This window comes from Phacochoerus africanus, chromosome 15 (genome assembly GCF_016906955.1).
Source record: "Phacochoerus africanus isolate WHEZ1 chromosome 15, ROS_Pafr_v1, whole genome shotgun sequence".
Taxonomy (NCBI): domain Eukaryota; kingdom Metazoa; phylum Chordata; class Mammalia; order Artiodactyla; family Suidae; genus Phacochoerus; species Phacochoerus africanus.
The window spans coordinates 131,959,164-131,974,039 of NC_062558.1; the positions used below are offsets into that span (position 1 = coordinate 131,959,164).

Genomic DNA, 14,876 nt, shown 5'->3' on the forward strand with positions numbered 1-14,876 from the left:
TGCCATAGTCTGCATCTATTAACGCAAGACTCCCAGTCCATCCCACTCCCTCCCCCTCCCCCTTGGCAACCACAAGTCTGTTCTCCAGTTCCACGAGGTTCATTTGTGCCATATATTAGATTCCAGACATAAGTGATATCATATGGTGTTTGTCTTTTGAGATGGATTCTGATTCAACATCCACTCAACAAACATTCCAGGTACTGCTCTGGACACTGGAGATACAATGCTGAATGAGACAAAGTCCCTACTCTCATGGAGCAGATGGATAATACCAGAAACAAGCAAAAAGATTTGGTGATGGTAATTGCTATGAGGAATTTAACTCAATGCTGACCGGGAATGCTCTTCAATAGGATGGGCAGGGGCTCCTTCTCTGAGGACGTGAAGTTGAGAAGAGCCCTGAACGGTGAGAAGCAATGAGTCAGGCACGGATGAGAGGAAGCCGTGCTCTAGCCAGAGGCAATGGCAAAGAAGAGCCTTGGAGGATAAAATGAGTCTGGCATATTCAAGAAACTTCAGGAAGGCACATGCAGCTGGAGCGTGGTACACAAGGGAGAAAATGCTAGAAAATGAGTTTGGTTCTGATTCTCAGACCTATTTTGCTGTATTTCTTTTCTTTTGTTTCTTTTTCTTTTTCTTTTTGGTTTTTTGTCTTTTTAGAGCTGCACCCACGGCATATGGAGGTTCCCAGGCTAGGGGTCCAATCAGAGCTGTAGCCACCGGCCTACATCACAGCCACAGCAACGCCAGATCCTCGAGCCACGACAGGAACCCCTGCTTTATTTCTGAAAGTGTTTAGGGCTGGTGGTGACTGAGGATGGCCATGAATTCTCTGATACTCCTTCCGTGGAAACGGAAGATCTGTGTCTCCTCCTCTTTCATCTGGGCTCTGTAACTAACCAATACAGTAGAGCAGAAATGACCCCGTGCCAGTTTTTGGACTCAGGCCTTAGGAAATTGGCAGCTTCAGGAGGTTCCATGGTGGCTCAGCAGTAACAAACCCAACTAGTATTCATGAGGACTCAGGTTGGATCCCTGGCCTTGTTCAGTGGGTTAAGGATCCAGCATTGCCATGAGCTGTGGTGTAGGTCACAGATGCGGCTCAGATCTGGCTTTGCTGTGCCTGTGGCATAGATTGGACCCCTAGCCTGGGAACTTTCATATGCCGTGGGTGTGGCCCTAAAAGAACAAAACAACAACAGCAAAAAAAGGAGTTCCCGTCATGGCGCAGAGGAAGCGGATCTGACTAGGAATCATGAGGTTTCGGGTTCCATCCCTGGCCTTGCTCAGTGGGTTAAGGATCTGGTGTTGCCGTGAGCCGTGGTGTGGGTTGCAGACACAGCTTGGATCTGGCGTTGCTGTGGCTGTGGTGTAGGCCGGCAGCTGTAGCTCCAGCTGGACCCCCTAGCCTGGGAACTTCCATATGCCGTGGTTGCAGCCCCAAAAAAAACACAAAAAAAAAGAAAAGAAAAGAAAAACAAACCAACAACAACAACAACAAACCAGACTGGCAACTTCCACTTCCGGTCAGTTGGAACATTTACCCTTGGAACCCATGTGCCATGCTGCAAGGAAGCTAAAAACACACACAGAGGCCACTGATGACCTTCCAGCCAACAGTGGGAGTGAGCATTTTTTTCCCCTTTTTTTTCTTTCTAGAGCCACACCTGTGCATATGGAAGTTCCCGGGCTAGATGTCATATTGGAACTGCAACTGCCAGCCTCCACCATGGCCATGGCAACACCAGATCTGAGCCACATTTGCAAACTACACCATAGCTTACAGCAACACCAGATCCCCAACACCCTGAGTGAGTCCAGGGATTGAACTTGCATCCTCACAGACACTATATAGGGTTCTTAACCCGATGAGCTACAGCGGGAACTCCTGAGTGAGCCTTTTGAACACCCAAGCCCATTGAGCCTGCTAACTGGTTCTAGCTGTCATCTGACTGCAGCCACACAAGAATCCTCCCCCAACATGAAGACAGGCTAGATGAGCTCAGCCATCCCACGGGACTATGAGAGAGATTTTTCGCTATTGTACCAGGCACCTGGTACAATATTCACTACTTCTTCTTTCTTATTTTTTCTTTTTGGCTGCCCCTGTGGTATAGGTAAGTTCCCCGGCCAGGGATTGAGCTTGTACCACATCAGTGACCTCAGCTGCAGCAGTGACAATGCTGGATCTTTGATCCACTGAGCCCCAAGGAAGCTCCTTGTATTACTTCTTTGATAATTTCTTTCTTCCACTTTTTGGTTCCATGTCTGGATTTTCTGTTAATGAGATGTAAGACTTCATGAATTGATTTTTTTTAAGCCCCTAATATGCTTTCGTATTTTACATCCTTCTTTAATTCTATTTTAAAAGCTACTTTATTAAGCTTACCTTCAACCTTCCATTGCTTTTTCCTTCAGAATCAGGAGGCTTGTTTTTGATTTTTGTTTCTCTCTCTCTCTCTCTCTTTTTTTTCTGGCCATGCCCACTGTATGTGGAAATTCCTGAGCCAGGGATCAAACCCACACCACAGCATTGATCTGAGCCAAAGTAGTGACAATGCCAGATCCTTCACCACCAGGCTACCAGGGAACCCCAGATTTTGCTTTTGTGTGGTTGGTAGGCATCAAGGTAGGACTGAGGGAAAGGCATAGACTCCAGTTACATCCCTTTATTATTTTCAGCCCCAATTCTCCTCCAATGTTCCTGGTGCTTCAGAGCCTCTCCTGGGTCTGCAGAGCAGGTGGGTCTTGCTGGGCTGAAGTCCCCATCCCCCTCTGACCCCAGGCTGGGACTCCTCAGCCCTGACTCCTCCCTGGCCAGAACTCCACCTGCTTGCCATTATCCACAAATACAGAGCAGTCGCTTATCAGCTGATGTGCCCACCGTCCAGTTTGCTTCAATACTGTCCTTCCAAACTTGAAAACAAAAACATTTCCTTTGCTATCACTTTAATGAAGTCTCTTGAAGAAACGGAGTTAAATTTGTGTGCTGTTTGCTTCCTTAACAGGAGTTTCTTTTTCACTGTGCAAGGAGATGATGAACCTTAAACATTATCTTTTTTATTTTCATAGCTCCACCTGTTTACTGTCATAACACGCATTACTTTGAATTTATTTTCCTCTCAGAACTTTTAAATAATCAGCAGTTCTAAGCAGTGCCTGGGAAATGTTTTGCTTTCTTTGCCTTCTCTGCCATATGCTAGTAATTTTCAGCAAGTCTGCATTTACATGAATTTGAATTGGGCAAATAGGTATGTGAAATAAAAATATTATAAAACCTCACTTGATAAGAAAATTTTGAAATAGTTCTGATATCCTCAAATTAATTTTTTTTTTTTTTTACTTTTGTAAATTAATTCGTTCTAGGTCAAGAATCATGTCAAAGCTGATTGGACAAATGATAAAAATTGCAGTAACGCTATTGCCACATGGTGGCACCCCTTCCGCTAGTAAAGAGACTGCAGTTTTTCTTCAGGATTGTGGGAACCACACCGTTCCCAAGTGCTGGAACTTTGGCCTGTGATTTTTGTGTAACCAAAAACCTTTGGAGTTCCCACCGTGGCTCAGTGGTTAACAAATCTGACGATGAACCATGAGGTTGCAGGTTCGATCCCTGGCCTTGCTCAGTGGATTGAAGATCCAGCATTGCTGTAGGTCGCAGGCGCAGCTCAGATCCCGAGTTGCTGTGGCTGTGGCGTAAGCCAGCAGCTACAGCTCCGATTAGACCCCTAGCCTGAGAACCTCCATAAGCCACAGGAGCAGCCCTAGAAAGGGCAAAAAGACCAAAAAAAAACCAAAAAAAAACCTTTCCCAAGTAACCTTTTTTAGCTCTCCAGGCAATCTCACCCAAACATGATCCCTTGGTACTGATGTGAAGAAGACTGAAAAAATGCTTCTGGATTAATAAACTGGGAACAAAAATTAGATGAGATAAGAGACCATGCAGGAAGCCAAAGGCCAAGGATGACAGGCCAGGAGATTCGTTTGAAAAAAATCATCCTGTACAATATGAGAGGTGGTGCTGAGAAAATTTAAAACAACGCGAAGGTGAACTTGGCCACTATGACTGCATATTCGGGCCCCTCTGAAACTATGCCCTCTACTTTTATGCTTGTGTGTGTGTGTGTTTGCTTTTTATGGCTGCACCCATGGCATATGGAGGGTCCCAGGCTAGGGGTCTAATTGGAGCTACAGCTGCCGGCCTACAGCAACGCCAGATCTGAGCTAAGTCTTCGACCTACACCACAGCTCATAGCAACACCGGATCCTTAACCCGCTGAGCAAGGCCAGGGATTGAACCCATGGCCTCATGGATATTAGTCAGATTCATTACCACTGAGCCGCGGAGGGAACTCTTGTCAGTAGTTTCTTATGTGAATTTCCAGAAAGAGTCATTAATTTATATATCATAGGATAGCATAGTATGATTTTTTCAGAACATAGAATCTATATACTATACTAATATAGCTCACACACACATTGGTACACTTCTTTTTTCTTTTTTACACAAATGCTAGCATATGATACACACAGTTCCGCATTTTACATTTTTTCACTTGATGCATCTTGGAGAGTTTTCAGGGTTGGTACATAAAGATCTCCACACCCTAAGAGTTGCTTAGTTTTCCACTGTATGGTTGCACATTTAATTCATTAAATACTGATGGATTTTTAGGTAGTTTTGTCATTTAGAATTAGCTTAACAGTATGTGCTCATTTTTTCCTTTCCCCAGGGAGCATGCTGACATTTTCGAAGAGGACAGCTTGATTTTATGGGGTGGGGAGAAGCTGATGATAATCTGTCCTCATTTACCGAAAGCACTTCTAATTTTTTTTTTCTTTTTTGGCCTCTCCTGGGAAAGTTCCTAGGGCCAGGGATCAAACCTGTGTCACAACAGTGACCCAAGCCACAGCAGTGACAGTGCCGGGTCCTCAACCCCCTAGACCACCAGGGAACTCTAGCTTCTTCTTCTTTTTTTAAAGCCTGCTTTGTTTTGAAAAGTAGCCAAAACACAGAACTGCCCCATGTAAATTAAATTGCAGCCTGAGGCAGGTAAGGCTGGCTTCAGATCCCAGATAAACTTAGAGTGAGAAAAGCAGACGGCTGCGGGCTCCATCTGGGTACCTGCAGGCTCTCTGCCCCTTGTCCTCCCTCTGGGCTGCAGAGCCTTCTGGAAAGCTGCCGCCTGGCCTGGGTCAGATTGCTTACACACTGCTGCCTCCCAGGCCAGCGTTCCCAACCTTAAGCCAAGGCACATTTATAGAACATTTCCATGTGATCCCGGGGAAGACAGACCTCGGGCGGAGGGCAGTGCTGCGAAAGTCGTCGCACCAGAAGGAGCGGGCCTTCCCCCCTCTCTACTGGGTAAGTCGGTCTCGGACAGATGGCTTTATTCTTTTGAGCAGCGTGCGCTTTAAACTGGTTTGACAACTGCAGTTAAGAGGGATCGGTGCCTTTCTTTCTTTCCCTTTCCTTAGAAAGGGAGATTGAAGGCCTGTCTGTCCTTTCCTCCTCCTCTGATTGTCTCCTAAGCCACAGGAACTGTATTTTTTTCTTTCCAATAAATTACTTGTTGCTTTGGGTAGGATAAGTCCCCGTCCGTCTAGACCTTGGTCTCTTTCTTTGTAAAATACGGGTTGGGCTAGGAGGTTACTCAATTTCTTCTGACTTCACTGATGATTCTTTCCAGGGCAAATCGGATTTTCGAGTATCTAGACCAAGGTCCTAAGGACCTAGTGCACCAAGATTTTCTGGAACAAGTTATTTTAAAGCTGGCGAGGGTTTTGATTTTGACATGTTTGCCCAGGGTTTCTCTAGACTCACACTAGTCCCTTTTCAGACCTGTTTCTGACATGGGCGCTGCCAACCTGAGCTGTCCTGTGATCGTGACAAAAACTGAATGTTTGACTGGGTGTCCGTTATAACCGAATTGTCAGGGCACAGTGAAGGAATGCGCAATTTGGAGCCTCAGGAGAGAACCCAACAGTTGCGTTAAACACCATGGAGTGTGAGTGTGTATGTGCGTCCTATTTCACAGCAGGTTCCGTGCAACAGAAATACACAGACTGAGCTTCTTTATCCCACTTACACAATGTACGAGCTAGTGTGTCCTGTCTACCTCATAGAGAGGGGCACAACTCCCGGTTTAGCTGCTGCCTACCGTCCTTTGCAGCGAGTGCCTGGGGGCTCCTCGGGGGTTCCTGCTCTCAGGTCGGGCTGACAGCACCTGTCGCTTTCCTCCACCTCCCCCCACACAGATGCCGAAATCAGGTGGGTCTTGATGGCCGAGGTTCAGAGAAACCTTATTACCCAGTCTGCTTGTAAATTGCTTTTCTCTCCAATCGCTCTGTCTGTTTGTTTATATGAGGGGATTTGGGAAGATTTTAAAACTCTGCTGTCACCATTTTCCCAGAATTCCACCTGCAGGTTTTTAATTGCCGTTGGGGTGCCCAGCATGCTTCCGCAGGAGCTTCAGTGCCTAGAGATGAGGGCCTGGCCCCAGAGCCAAGGGAACGGGGAGGAAGGGATGAGAAAAGAGAAGGAAAGATCCAGAGGGCTTGGTGAGGGACAAGAGCAGAGGGAAAAATAAAAGAAGCAACCATTCCTTCAAGTCACTCAGCAAACATTTCAGTGATGCCACGTACCAGGCACTGGGAATAATCGAGGGACAGAGGGCCTAGTTGTTCACCACAGTCACATCCTCCAGGTCCTCCTGGCGCCCCTGGACTACTGGGGAGGCCGAGACTGAACCATCAGTCACCATGCGGCACGGAGTTCCCGAGAGATTCCCAGGGGATGTGGTTGAAAGAACACGGTCCTCTCGGTGGAAGTGGGAAAGTCAAGAGAGTGGTTGGCTTGAAGGAGAAAGACATCAAATGCGTGTTTCCAGAGGTTGGATGACTGCGCATCATCCAGCGGAGAGATCCGTCAGAGTCAAAATGCAGTAGGGGAGTTCCCTTCATGGCTCAGCGGTAACGAGTCTGACTAGGAACCATGATGACGTGGGTTCGATCCCTGGCCTCAATTAGTGGGTTCAGGATTCCGTGTTGCCATGAGCTGTGGTGTAGGTTGCAGACACAGCTCAGATCTGGTGTTACTATGGCTGGGGGTGTAGGCCGGCAGCTGCCATTCGACCCCTAGCCTGGGAACCTCCATATGCTGGGGCTGCTGCCTTGAAAAGAAAAAAAAAAAAATGCAGTTGGGGTTGGGAGAGAGAAGTCAGGCTGGTGTTGGGTTTGGAACCTGCTGCCTGGACCCAATAGAGGACGTTATGGGAAACCATGGAATCTTCCTAGCAGATGAGCAGGCTGGAAGACCAAATCCTGAATCTCATTAAATGGCTTTACAAAGAGGGGAAAAGGAGCACAGGAAAAGGAAAGAGAGGACAAGATTCTGCAGCACCTTAAAAGGTGCTAAGTGGGGAGTATTTGTGGAGGAGGGTGGGGGGACAGTGTCAGATGCTGTGGAAATGCTGAAGAAGGATGAGGACTCAGAAGAAGCCAGAGGGCAAGGTCACGGGCCACTTTTGAGTGCGGCTTCAATCAGGGAACTTTGGTTGTAAGAAACAGAAACTCATTCAAAGAAGGAAGCGGTGGGGGGGGCGGGGAGCGGCGTTCCCTAGTGGGTTAAGGATCCAGTGTGGTCACTGCCGTGGTGCCAGTTCGACCCCTGTATCTCTGGGATGTAGCACCTCTTTTCACCCCACTTCTCAGCTACCACCTGCCTCATTCTGATCTGAACCTGGACCGGTCTCTGCTGGGCTCCTGGTCCGGCTCTGCCCTCAGGTCAGCAGGCACAGGCTCTGGGGTTCTCTGACATGGATCTAAGCCCCCACTGGTCATTGCCTTGTGGCCCGTGGCCCCGCCCCAGAGGCCCCTATCGAATAGCAAGAGAGAAGGTCTGATTGGTCCAGCTTAAGCCAGAATGGGGCCCTAGTCCAATGAGCAGCGTCTGGGAGGTAGGTTGGTGTGATGATCCAAGACTGCTCAGCCGGGGTCGGGGGGCGGGGGGGGGGGGGAGACAACGGAAAAGTAGTTTTCAGGACAAAGGACTGGCCTCAAAAGTTGCCGGTTTGAATGCGGGATTTCATGGGAGTGGAGAAGTGAAAGCTGGCCTGCAGTGATGAGTGCTGCGAACTGCAGGAACGGGTGTGGAGGTAATGGGCCGGGGCCTGCTAGGGGTAGGGACAGCAGTGGGTGGCGAAGAGGGACAGGAGAGGGCCAGGACAAATGCAACTGACCAGCCTGGGGAGTATTGGCCAGGAGAAGGCCAAAGCCACTGTGACGCTCGGCCTGGGCCGATACCTTGATTCTCAAGGCCGTCCCAAGTGCAGGTGAGATTTGCCCATCTCAGCGCAGGAAATCCCATCACCATGGGACCAGGACTCCTGGTGGTGAGACAAGAAGGGAGGAACCAGATGCTGACCAGGAAACTAACATAAGAAGAGGACAATGTGTGGGCCTGTCCACACCCTTAGAGGGGTCCCTGAAACAGCTCACAACGCTTGTCTGGGGTTCTTCTTCTTTTTTTTTTTTTTTATTCTCCTTTTTAGGGCCACACCTGTGGCATATGGAAAGTCCCAGGCTAGGGATTGAATCAGAGCTGCAGCCACTGGCCTATGCCACAGCCATGGCAATGCCAGGTCTGAGCCGCGTCTGTGACCTACACCCCAGCTCATGGCATGAGCGAGGTCAGAGGTCGAACCTGCATCCTCATGGATACTAGTCAGGTTCATTTCCACTGAGCCACAATGGGAAGTCCTTGTCTAGGGTTCTTAATTCAGCTAGGGTGTAAGAAGAGGTGGCTGTCAGTGTGTTTTTCTAATCCTAGCCTGCTGGACCGGTTTGTGCCTGGGTTTCAATCTTGAGAAGTGCCCGCGTGCAACAGGAGCAACTCGGGATAGCTGCCACTTTGCCAGCGTTTTGGAGATGTTAACGAAGGTGTTTAAAATTGACGGAGCGGAGAGAGTCCCTGGGATGAGGGAACGCTCTGCGTTTGTGACCTAAAAAGGGGAAATTCTGCTCCACACTCAAGTGAGGGAACAGCCTTGGCTGAGCCCTGTGCCAGAATTGGTGCCAAAGAATTATAAAGAGATTAAACCCAGTGACACAGGCTGATGCTGTTCTAACAGAAAGAGCTGACTTTCTGTAGCCAAGCTGCCTACATCTGTGTAAAACTCCAGAGGGACTCAAATTAGTTCTGGCTCAGTATTCTGGGGCTCCAAGGAAACGACCAAACTGTACCAAGGACCAACCTTCCTCAGAGTTGTCACCTTTGATTTTTTTTTTAATCAAATCCTGAGTTGCAATACTTACGCCATGAAACATGACTTTCTTTTCTTTCTTTCTTTCTTCCTTCCTTCCTTCCTTCCTTCCTTCCTTCCTTCCTTCCTTCCTTCCTTCCTTTCTTTCTTTCTTTCTTTCTTTCTTTCTTTCTTTCTTTCTTTCTTTCTTTCTTTCTTTCTTTTCTTTCTTTCTTTCTTTCTTTCTTTCTTTCTTTCTTTCTTTCTTTCTTTCTTTCTCTTTCTCTCTTTCTTTCCTTCCTTCTTGTTTTTTGTTTCTTGTTTGTTTTCTGTTGTTGTTTTTATTTTATTATTATTTTTTATGGCCATACCTGTGGCATATAGACCTTCCCCAGGTCAGGGATTGAATCCAAGCTGCAGCTGCAACCTACACTGCAGCTGCAGCCATGCCAAATCCTTTAACCCACTTCAGTAGTCCGGGGATCGAACCCACGCCTCCTCAGTGACCCAAGCCACTGCAGTCGGATTCTTAACCCACTGTGCCACAGTGGGAACTCCAAGATGATTTCCTTCTGATTTTGCTCCTTTTATGTGAAAGCACTATGAATGGCTTGGATGTGAGTAAGGCTGGCGTGATCATTTCCAAGTGGGGCCAAGTTTCTCATTTTGAGGGGACGTAATTTTTTAGGTGACTCTATGAGTTTAAAAACTATGACTCTGCATTCACTTTTGGTCACTCAAAAAATCCATTCCTCTGACCATGTTTCTGCTGAAACATCTTGAGGTTCAAGTTAGGATCTGACAAAGTGATTTTGCTTCTCATGTTTCATAGCAAACAGATGAGACAACAACTCTTGAAATCCAGTCAGTCACAAGGTCTTCCTCTTACGTGGTCCAGTTTGTTGAAGAACATTTGCTGAGGTTATTGTTTGCATCTCCTGGTGGATGCTTCGCTCTGTGACATTTGTGTGTTCTACTCTCTCCCCGAACACCAGCCTGCTTTACTGCCCTACAAGTGTCCAAAGACCAAAATGCTTTTGCAAAGGCCTCCTCCTCGTTCAGCACAAATAGAGAGACTCAAGTTGATTTATCTGGGTCAACAGGTTTGGGAGAAATGACCCAACTACAGAAGCCAATCTTTTTTTTTTTGTTGTTGCCTTTTTAAGGCCTCACCTGCAGTATATGGAAGTCCCCAGGCTAAGGGTCGAATTGGAGCTACAACTGCAGGCCTACCCCACAGCCATAGCAATGCATGATCCAAGCTGCATCTGCAGCCTGCACCACAGCTCACAGGAACATAGGATCCTTAAATCACTGAGTGAGGCCAGGGATTGAACCCATGTCTTCATGGATACCAGTCAGGTTCATTACCACTGAGACACAGCAGGAACTCCCTACAGATGCCAATCTTGGAGAAGCAGCTAGATAGAGAAGAAACAATGCCCGTGGGCAATTATTATCACTGGAGCTTCTTGTCAGAGGGTGAGAGCCTAGCAGCAGGGAGCTCAGCATGTTATTCTTCAGAAGATATGTTTATACATATGGCCAGATCTGGTCTCAGGCCAGGTTCTGGAAGCCAGGTAGTGGACAGACACACATGCGAGGAACTCCACCAACATGAATGGGAGAGAAGGGCTGAACTTGGATTTGGGAAGCAACCCTTGGACTTGGAGATCCTTTGGAGGCAACTATCCTGAGTTGCTCTTGCTCTGAGGGTTGTTCTGAGAGCTCTGAGAATTGTTCCAAAGAGGTAATGGGGGAAGCCAGTGTATATGTGGTTTTGGAGAAGGGGTTACATACAGTCACGCACCCATTTTAGTTGAAGTTTGCTGCTGGCCCCAAGAAGCAAGCATCTTAGTTAATGGTTTTAGAGCAAATGGGAAGATGCAGGAATCCAGGTTCATGAAAATTTCTCCTGAAAGTACCTAACCATCCACAGGCCTGTTCTGTCATTTTTCCCAGAGCACAGAGGCCCTCATCCTCTTCTTTGCCCTGAATTCCTTTCAGGGTGTGTTGCAGGTCAGTGACTGCAGTGGTTGGTGACTTGATTCTCACAGACCCAGTTGGTAGGCTATGCTCTTTATGTTACCACTCCTTCCCTTTCGGTCTTAATTTCTTCTTTAAAAATTTATTTTATTGGCGTAGAGTTGATTTACAGTGTTGTGTTAATTTCTCCCATACAGCAAAGTGAATATTTTCACATTCTTGTGGTTTGTCAAGGATATGGGATATAGTTCCCTCTGCTATGCAGCAGGACCTTGTTGTTCATTCACTTTGTGTCTATGACTTCATCTGCTAATCCCAAACCTCCCCAATCCATCCCTCCCCCAGCCCCCTTCCCCTTGGCATCACAAATCTGTTCTCTATATCTCCGAGTCTGTTTCTGTTTTATAAATAATTTCATTTGTATCACCTTTTGGATTCCACCTATATGTGATAGCACATGATATTTGTCTTTCTCTTTATGACATAGGTCACTTTACATGACAATCTCTGTGTCCATCCATGTTGCTGTAAATGGCATTATGCCATTCTTTTTTATGGCTGAGTAGTATTCCACTGTATATCTGTACCACATCTTCTTTATCCAGTCATTTGTCATTGGACATTAAGGTTGTTTCCATGTCTTGGCTATTGTGAATTGTTCTGCTGTGAACTTAGGGGTGCACATATCTTTTTGAATTACGGTTTTGTCTGGGTATATGCCCAGGAGTGGTTTTGCAGGATCATATGGCAACTCTATTTTAGTTTTTTGAGGAACCTCCATACTGTTTTCCATAGTGGCTGCACCAGTTTACATTCCCACTAACAGTGTAGGAGGGTTCCCTTTTCTCCACACCCTCTCTAGTATTTGTTATTTGTAGATTTTTTAATAATAGCCATTCTGACTGGTGTGAGGTGGTACCTCAGTGTAGTTTGGATTTGCATTTCTCTAATAATTAGCAATGTCAAGCATCTTTTTTTTTTTCATGTGCGTATTGGCCACCTGCATGTCTTCCTTGGAGAAATTTCTATTTAGGTTTCCATTGGGTTGTTTGCTTTTTGGTTGTTGAATGGTATGAGCTATTTCTACATTTTGGAGCTTAAGCCCTTGTCTGTCCCATCATTTGCAAATATTTTCTCCCATTCTGTAGGGTGTCTTTTGGTTTGGATTATGGTTTCCTTTGCTGTACAAAAGCTCGTAAGGTTGATTGCTTCCATTTGTTTATTTTCTGCTTTTATTTCTATTTCTTGGACGACTGACCTAAGAAAATATTGGTAAGATTTATGTCTGAGACTGCTTTGCTGTGGTCTTAATTTTGACCAAGGTTTGGGAAGCAGTTCATTTGTCCTATTTGCTCTAGGAAAGCTCATTCCCAGATCAGCCGAGGAATGTGCTATTACCAGACTAGGCCTTGTTATCAGGAGCTAAAAGTCTCTGGGCCACCTGTCTTGCTAGTCCGTTATGGTCTAGGAAGTGGTTCCCTCTTGTCGGCCCTTCCCATGTCTAGAGTCACACCATCACAATCTTTGTTCTTATACAACTGTACATTTCATCAATCGTTTCAGGTCACCTGATTGTCATTCATTTTATCAGAGGTCTAGTCACACACATTTGTAATGCAAGGAACACATTTGGTTAAGGCAAGAAATAATTCGTAAAATAGGCAGAATACAAGCAACGTAGCTAGTAACCTTAATAAGGTCCTAAGTAAGCCATTAAGCTAAGAGCTTCCATTAGGTGCGACCCGCTATCTCCCCAGGTCATCTGACCAGTCCACTGGGCATCCATCGCTGTCTTTAAGGGAAATCACACATCGGCATCATCCACAAAGTTCACCAAAGATGTCTGCACGTACAAGGCCAGTGGTAGGGCCACGTGACCCCTCACAGGCTCGAGAAAGGAATGTTGTCTTCTTAGGAGTAACGTAGCTGGTGCCAGAAGGAGAAAAATTGATTGTTATGGTTGAGCAGGTATCTCTGCCCTGGGGGTGTTCTGGTTAATGCGTAAGGCCCATCAGTGATGCACCCCAGAGGGAAGGGACAAGGCCCAAAGGGGCAGAGGAAAGTTTATGTTTAAATGTTGCTTATCTTGCCTTAAAAAGTGAATTGTTTTTCCTCCCTAGGGTCAGGTCTGTCTGTGCTTTCCACGAAGCTCTGCGGTGGGGCGAGGGTGGGAGCACGAGAAATTGTACTCCAGGACTGCCTGGCTTTTGTCTTTTTATTTACCTTTATTTTGAAGAGTGCTCAAACTTCTCTGTCTTTCTTCCTACTGAGGGCCTGGGTTTTGCATACATTTTCTCTAAGTCACATGGACGTATAGTTGATTTACAGTGTTGTGTAAGTTTCTGCCGTCGGCCAAGTGATTCGGTTTTATATATACACATATCCATTCTTTTTCTGATTCTTCTCCCACATGGGTTATCACAGAATATAGAATAGAGTTCCCTGTGGTGTACAGCAGGTCCCTGACGATCCATTTACACAGTAGTGGAGTTTCTCATATGCTTTTTTCCCCTTCTCATTGTTTTATATCATTTGGGGAGAAATACTGGGAGACAGGTGGCTAGGCTGCCTCAATTGTTTCCAGCTCCCCCCAAAGCTATAACTTAAACACGGGAAGATGTGGCTAAAATGTTCATGTTGTTCTTGCTAAAAAGGATAATTCTTAACAAAGGCTTATTTATAAGGACTTTTCAGTTATCAAATAACTATTGTTATCCTTACTTTGTTAAAGATAAATTTACCATAACCTGGTCTGAGGAACAGAGGTTTTCAAAAGCTGTTTTCTGTTTTACATGATAAAATTGCCTAATGTTGGCTGAAACGCTCTCTAAAGCCTGACAGCTGCATTTGCCAAGTCTTACTAGTCATACGGAAGGCAAAGAGCTTTAGTTTCTTAGCTTAGCTCTAACACACAACTCAACCTGTATTAGTATCTTGGGCTCTGATGTAATTGGCACCCGTATCCTGTCTACACTCACGATCTCTGTTGCGGTGTTTGCGTTGACCCAGCCTTCCCACCTCTCACTGCATCCGCCTTCTACTCCCCCCGCCCCGACTTAGCCCACAGTTTCCAATGAGGTTGGTGTTGCATTTGATTTCCAAAAATGACGGCACAGTGCAACGTGTGGATTCAAACTGATGTCTGAATTTTCGTGGGTTTCAACGGCTTGTTTTCATAAGAAGTAGTTTTTTGCTAATATCCCCTCTGCAGATAAGGACTATATCGAATGGCAAGGGGGACCCTCTATCAATTATCTGTTTTAGCAGGAAAAAAAGAGACCCCTTAGTGCAAATCAGTAGCATCTTCATGTTTCCACTCTGGGCTAAGGGCCCATGCATACTTTGCGACGTGGGCTCTCTAGGGTGGTAACGCTTCATCTGGAAAGACCAAGATGACACTGGTGGCCGCCAGTCGAGGGGCCATTCTTGTGAGTCGTCATTTCACCACTGGAGAGGGATTTGATCCACCCACCCAACATCCCTCATGTGGCATCCTTTGTGACTCCTTCGGGCTCTTCAGGAAGGCCAGGCAGAGCTGGGTCCAGGCTGGTGTGAGGGAAACTTGAAAGGATGCTCCAGGGGAAATCCTATCATTATTTTTGCCATATAACAAACAACCTCCAAACTTGGTGGTTTACAACAACC

General features: G+C 46.3%; 1 protein-coding gene across 6 annotated transcripts in view; it reads left to right on the forward strand.

Moving 5' to 3' along the window:
• The first annotated feature begins 5,242 nt into the window (after positions 1-5,242).
• The window catches only part of TACC2 (transforming acidic coiled-coil containing protein 2), a 234,451-nt gene continuing 224,817 nt past the window's right edge, over positions 5,243-14,876 (forward strand). For 3 of the 6 annotated variants that reach the window (XM_047761099.1, XM_047761105.1, XM_047761102.1), the window contains exon 1: positions 5,278-5,368. The gene's annotated coding sequence lies outside the window, so the exon portion shown is untranslated. Of the gene's footprint in view, positions 5,369-14,876 lie in introns of all 6 variants that reach the window. The other 3 variants (XM_047761106.1, XM_047761107.1, XM_047761104.1) reach the window with 2 other exon arrangements.